The sequence below is a fragment of the Notamacropus eugenii genome, chromosome 4 (genome assembly GCF_028372415.1).
Source record: "Notamacropus eugenii isolate mMacEug1 chromosome 4, mMacEug1.pri_v2, whole genome shotgun sequence".
NCBI lineage: Eukaryota > Metazoa > Chordata > Mammalia > Diprotodontia > Macropodidae > Notamacropus > Notamacropus eugenii.
Window position 1 is genome coordinate 389,207,831 of NC_092875.1, and position 7,105 is coordinate 389,214,935.

General features: G+C 32.8%; 1 pseudogene; it reads right to left on the bottom strand.

Annotated features, from left to right (window-relative positions):
• Positions 1–6,083: 6,083 nt before the first annotated feature.
• LOC140502639 (ribonuclease H1 pseudogene) lies at positions 6,084–6,891 on the bottom strand (annotated as a pseudogene).
• Between the last annotated feature and the right edge of the window lie 214 nt (positions 6,892–7,105).

Consider the following 7,105-nt stretch of genomic DNA (forward strand, 5'->3'; position numbering starts at 1 on the left):
TTCTAAGTCCTTTAAGTTCCCACAATAAAGGGACCCTCCATTATATATAAATTTTATACAAATTTATTACATATAAATTTAAGTCCAAAAGGGGTTTAATGATTTTCTCAAGAACACTCAGAAAAGGACACTGGGCCCTTACAACTCAGAGGTTCTATAAAGATATACTATCTAGAAGGTAGTTAGGTACAAAAAAAAAATTGGTCTCCTTTGCGCTATAGCTTGAGGCAGATTCTATTTTAATCTGCCTAGAGTCTAGAATGATGAAGATGATATCTAACATCTTTACTGTATGCTATATCGGATATATAATATTTTATTATTAATGAAGACTCAATTGCAAAATGGTGTGTGGTCATCTTCCACATGGTTAATAAAGAATAAACATACACATTTAGTGTATTACTATGAATATATTTACTATACATAATATATCCTAAATATATTTAAATGTATATTTATGCTTAAATATATGTATATTTCTTTAAGTGTATATGGTTGGTGTGTGTCTGTGTGTGTGTGTGCATGTGCGTGAATGTGTGTGGGTGCTTTGTTCGAGGGGAAGATGGGTTAATGTGAAAGATCTGAAAATTGTATACATCAAGTTTTGCTTCTCCACCTTCACCTGAAGAATGATGATATTAGGTAAGATTTCTGGATATTTTCAAAGTTGAAGAACTATGAAAGAAGCTGTCACCTTCAAAGAGTACAGGGAAGAATATGAAGAGTCAGGGTGGGGGGCAATGTGAAAAGAGGCATATTCAGAGTGTGCAAAAAATTTGATATAGAGAATAGGAAAAGTGACTGGATCTATGTTTTCGTTGGTATAGAAAACTTACTGAGCAAAATTCCCTCTACCAATGTAGATGACCAACTTTTATGCAATTTATAACTTAGAAAGTTTCTTAAAGGAATGAATAAGGGAAAGAATAAGCATTTACTAAGTGCATACTATGTACAATGTAGTGTAAGTGCTTTACAGATATTATCTCATTTTGATCCTTGTAACAACCTATGAGGTAAGTATTGTTGTTAAGCCCATTTTATAGTTGAGAAAACTGAAGCAGAGAGATTAATTAAATTTCCCAGTATCACATAGACAGTATGTTTCAGAGGAGTATTTAAAAATAGAACCACAACTGTGAAGTCAGATCTTTATTCACTATGCCATACTCCTCTTTATATCCAAAATGCAAATATCAAAATGTGTAAATATACATACACACGTATATGTATATATGTATATGAATTTACGGATACATGTATATGTGTATACAAGTGTCTGTTATGTATGCACACATACATATATGTGTATGTATACATACATGTAGATATATAATTTGGATATTAGTGTTATGTCTGATTTTAAAAGTTTGACCATTTTCTTTAGAAATAAATATGTGAGGAGATAATGGATAAATAATTATAGTAAAAATAAATTCGGAACTTTCTTTTAAATTTTACCAGTGATCCTTTATTTTGCAAACATAAAGATAGTATAGAAAGAGATTTAAAGAAAATAGAGTCTTCTTAATTTTAAAGATTAAAAAGGGAAATACCAGAGTCACAGCAGTTTCTCCAAATTCACATAAATAACAAGTGTCAGGCTTAGGAAGTGAGGAAATGTAATATTTCATATCTCTTCATTGGGACCAGGTTTGATCTTTATGTTTTCTCAGTGTAACATAGCCAGTATGTGCTGAAGTGAAGACTTGGACCTAGTTCATTTTGATTTTGAGGTTGGTTTTTTTTTCCACTAAACCACGTTATCTCATTTTATGTTTTGTTTTGTTTTGAATGACCATGCCATCCATTTTCATGATTTTGTTTTCATTTACATTTATGTTTTTTGAATCATTGTATATACTGTCTTTGTGATTCCATAAATCTCTCCATATTTCTCTGGTTCACGTATTGATCTTTTCTTATTGCACAATAAAATCTTATTGAACTAATATACACCACCTTGATAAGTCATTCTCAATTTATAGATATCTGTTGGTTTGCAATACTTTACTACTTTCAGGAAAAACAAAACAAAAGTTCTGCTATAAATGTTTTTCTGTTTGTTTTTCTTTTTTTTTGTCGTTGAAATTTTGGGGACAATAGCCTAATGTTAGAACTTCTGGGTCAAAAGGTATGGACTTTCTTAGCATAAATCTAAATTGTTTTGCATAGTTAATGGATCAATTCACAACTCCACCACCAATGCATTTGTGCAGTGATCTTTTCATCAGCTCTATAACATTTATTAGTCCCATCTTGTGTCACCTTTGCTAATTTGTTGGATTTGAGCTTAAAACATTTTTTTTCCTCATGATGTGATTATTAATATCTTGGAGGATTCTTTCATATGTTTGCTTTGCAGTTATATGTTCTTGCACTCTAATTTTCAATTCTTTTAAGAATTATGTGTTCATATACTTCTGACACAAGGCAATGATTTTGTTTTAGGTAGTTTTCTTAGTTATTTAAGTATTTTGGATTTTAACGCCTTGTGAGAGTTATTTGATAGGGAATTCTTCTGAGTAATGTCAGTTGAAATAAAGAGCCACTAACATCTTATTTCTTCAAACTATTGGGTTTCTTAGAATTTGTTCTGTGTGATCCTAATGGGACCATTTCAGAAGAATTCATGGAAAATGCAGGGGATTATTTTTCTACTTATTATAAGGAAAAAAAAAACCCAGCAACGTTTGGAACTGACCATAAATGCATTGTACTGCAAGAGATGATAGTGATGTTGATCTCTTAGCACTAAAGATACTCAAGAATATCATGGATGATCAATTGCTCAAGATGCTAAATAATCACACATTACATTTCATGGTCATTTTGTAATTTACAAAATAATAACTTACTTTCATTATTTAACTTGATCACACAAGAATCATCTGGACTAGTTATTACTAAAACAGAGAATCAATGATAATAAGCAATTTTCCCTTGAGTAAACAAGTGATTGTGCCCAAATTATCTGAGACAAAATTCATGTCACTATTATTTTCTTTCATCCATACAGTAAATACATGTGCATATAACTGGAAAATGTTTCAAGATGAAATGAAATAATATTTTTATAGTATTTACTACAGGGCCTGGCATGTAGTAGGTGCTATATAAATGTTAATTCCTTTCCCTCACTCTGGTACAATTTAATATTAAATATTGATACATTCATACTCAAATTGCTTTCCAAAATCATGAATGTGGGTACTCCTTCCTCCAGTGTATATTTTCTTATCTATGTCTTCTCTTGTGCTATTATTACTCATGACTTTCTATAAATTTTCCATACGCTTCAGTCCATAGTTACAAAGGGCTACTCTCAGTTCTTTTAATATGGGTGCTAATGTTTTGCAATCGTTTTAATCATGTCCAATATTTTGTGACCCCATTTGGAGTTTCCGTGAAAAAGATACTGATGAGGTTAGCCATTTCCTTTTCCAGCTCTTTTTACAGATGAAGAAACTGAAATAAGCAAAATTAAGGTACTTGCCCATGGTCAAATAACTAGCAAGTGTCTGAATACAAATTTGAACTCAGCTTTCTTGACCTTAGGCCTGGCATTCTATCCACAGCACCACCTAGCTGCCTCTATTCTTTTAATAATTAGTCTGTACCAAATACTCAGTTTGTTCACCTGCAACATGTTACTCTTTAAAAAAAATTGATGAACTATTTTTGCTATTCAAACATATCCTTGATAACATCTTTACAGTACTTCTAATATGCAAGTGTAATGAAGTTCTCATTTAACTCTGTCAGCACTAGCTATATCAGGTTCTCTGTGTATGTGGGTGTTTTACATAATTGTAATTATGACTGTATGCCTCAAGCATCCATTTAGTGTCTTATCTCCCAAAAAGTAAAGGAGACAAAAAGCAAAAAGCAAAACATATGATTAGGGCAGAATAGCAAAATAAATAACAAGGTAAAGTCATGTAATAAAATCTTTGCTCTCTGCATCTCAAACAGTACAATTTCCCATAGATAATTATGCCACTGAGAAAGTGAATATTCTTGAGACACTCTGAGTTCCTAAGGATACATCACTTCTGAAACACCTCTTAAGACACCATCTTCCATTGAGTAACTTTGTCTGTTATCAGCTTTGCTCTTCTCCATAACTGTCTCTCCTCTCCGCTTATAAAGCTCCTCTTTGCTATTTCTCTGCTGAACTGTTTTTGTTATCAGTTGAATTTGTCAAAGGTTAGTGCTCCTCCTTCCTTCAAGAAGATATTATCACACTTTTTATAGGGACATCTTGGGCCAATACTTTTAGCGGGGGTGCAAGAGGGATACCTGATACTGAGAGGGAATGATCAACATATTTTCACATATTTTGGAAATCAAAGTTAAAGCAATTCCTACTCAGCACAAAGAAGGGTCCCTGAGGAGTCTTTGAAGACCTTTTTATCTTACTTTTTCTGATTCTGATCACTTAGCACCAAATTAGAAGATCCAAAATAGAACTTCAGGGTTACTATGAGTCCATTCCTATCACACCCTAGATAGCTTGTAAATTTACCACATAAATTTCCTTGAAGCTTCAATAAGATTGTGAGGAAAAATGACAGCTAGCTAAACATGAATGAAAAACATTAAAACATTCCTACTGTTAAAAAGGAAGGTCCCTGTCCCCTTTAGGAATTTTTGTTCTCATTCTGTAGAATTCTTACACATTTTATGTATCTTAACTCTTCAGATGCCTGCATAAAAATGAGTTTGCTATTTCCATTTAGTTAGAAAATTCGGTGTTTGAGTTTACCAGCAATAATTGATTTATTGGTTAGCTGCTGTCTTACTGTATTTCTTCTAAGCCATGGATTTGTTTTAATCCTTTTAATTTATTTTAAGTGGCAGAAAGATATTTGAATTCCAATCAATTAAAATAAATCGGTAAACAGTCACTAGGTGCCTGTTGCGTGCCAGGCATTGTACTAAGTATTGAAGATACAAGGAAAAACAGTGGAACAAAGAACTTATATTGCCCTCAATCAATGTTTTCATATATAAGAATATGTAAAACATATACAAAAAATATAGCATCTATATATGTGAATGTGTGTACCTATGAAAATACAGGTTACATATAGGCATGTATTATATTTGTTTATGTATATCATATATATAGTAATACATTCAGGGTAAACTGTGCTAAGGAATATTTAAATATTTTAGAGACATTTATAGTCTTTGAAAATTCTACTTGAACTTTATATAGATCTTTCAATCACCTTTACTCAGAAATATATATACATATATATACACATGTATATGTATATATATACACACATATATATGCATACACATATATATGTATTTATGTATATATATGCATATATATATGCATTTTCTTTTTCAAAGGCACATCTTCTGATAATATTAATACCTGAAATTACAGGTTAGTACATTTTATGAGTCATGAACCACATGGAAGGACATTTCTAAAGGAAGTTGTTAGAACTAAAGTATTGGATAATTTCTTTATTTCTACAATAAAATTCCTCTCCTTGTAGTGTGATCCCTAGACAACAATATTATCTCAATAGATCTTCACTGTGTGTGATAGATATTCTAGAATGTTTGTTGATGATGATAATGTTTTATTCCTAATCTAAGTTTATAAGTGACATTACACATAAATATTTCACAATTAGTGACATTTTGGATATGTAATTCTAAGATGATTTGGAGAATAAATCTGAGACTCCGGCACTATAATGTTTGGCAATGTTTCTACAATACGTTGACCTATATTCTAAAAAACAAAAAACAAAAAACAAAAACCTGGGGTAAATCAATCCATGTGTTTTTTATTTAGACAGTATAATATATTTACACTTCTGTTTTTTCTAGGCTAGTAGGCCAAGTGCTTATTTCTCACTTTGAAAAAAGTGTATGGTAGTTTAATATACTGAACCATATTTCAACAGGAAATTACAGGGTCTCTTATCAAACAGGAATGTTCCCAAGTTCACTTGCAATAGTATATGGCTTACAGGTTAAGTTTTCAAGCCAATAATGACTAAAGAGCACTTGGTTTGCTTTTTAATTAGATTATAAAAATTATGCTACGTTTATTTTTGAAGTGATTTAGCTCCTTCTCTTGCTAATATATCAGCTTCCTCATTGCATGCAAACCCTGAATGACCAGGAATGTGCACTCATTTAACTTCTATGCCTTGATGTAACTTCTATGCCTTGAATAACTGTATCAAGCTTAACATATCTTTGTTAGTGACATCTTCTACTCTGCTAATTTTCTAGCCATTTTTCTTCCAGTCTTTAACCCAACTCCTTATACCATTAATAGCAAACATACTGTCTTTTGTAGAGAACCAGCTTAACTGATGGTTTGATTCTTGGCTTGTTTGATTACTTTAGAGGCAACATATATTTCTGGTATTTGGTTTGTCTGTCAGCCAGGAGGTCTATCACCCACATCTTAGTAGATGACTTGGTCCCCAATAAACACCAATTCCTGCTAGCACTTTCCTCCTCCTTTTACTGGAACAGCAGCCATCTGTGTAAACTACAGTTGCATTTCCCATACAAGAAAATGTACCTTTGCTTAGTGAAAGCACTAGTCTGTATTTTGCTTTGCAAGCTTTAAGCAAGGTCTTTCTTCTGCATCTAATGACTCACAGGGTCTCATGGTTCGCTCCACTTTGGATTCTTGTGTGCCACATTTCTTTTTCTGCTCTGTTGCATGATCAGGGCTGAAGCAGGCAACAGGAAATTTGGTTCTCTTGTGCTTGACATTCACTCCAGGTCAGGAGCAGCTCATGGCCCTTCTTTACAGCATAGAACATGCTGATACTCAGGAGGCCTGTGGCCAAAAGCACCCAAGACAACTCTTGGCACAGTGGCCAAGAGCCTCAGCATGGCCCATTCTGAGGTACAGTGGCTATGCGGAGGACACTCCTGCACCAGGGTAGGAAAGGTCACCAAGATGGAGTTTCTGCTACATTATTTTCCTCTCCATGGCTCTGGTCACATACCCTGTCCCCCACTTTTATTTTTTCAAGAATTTTATTTACCATTAGGTCTATATTCCAAAGATGTCATAAAAAATGAAAAAAAGATCTACATGTACAAA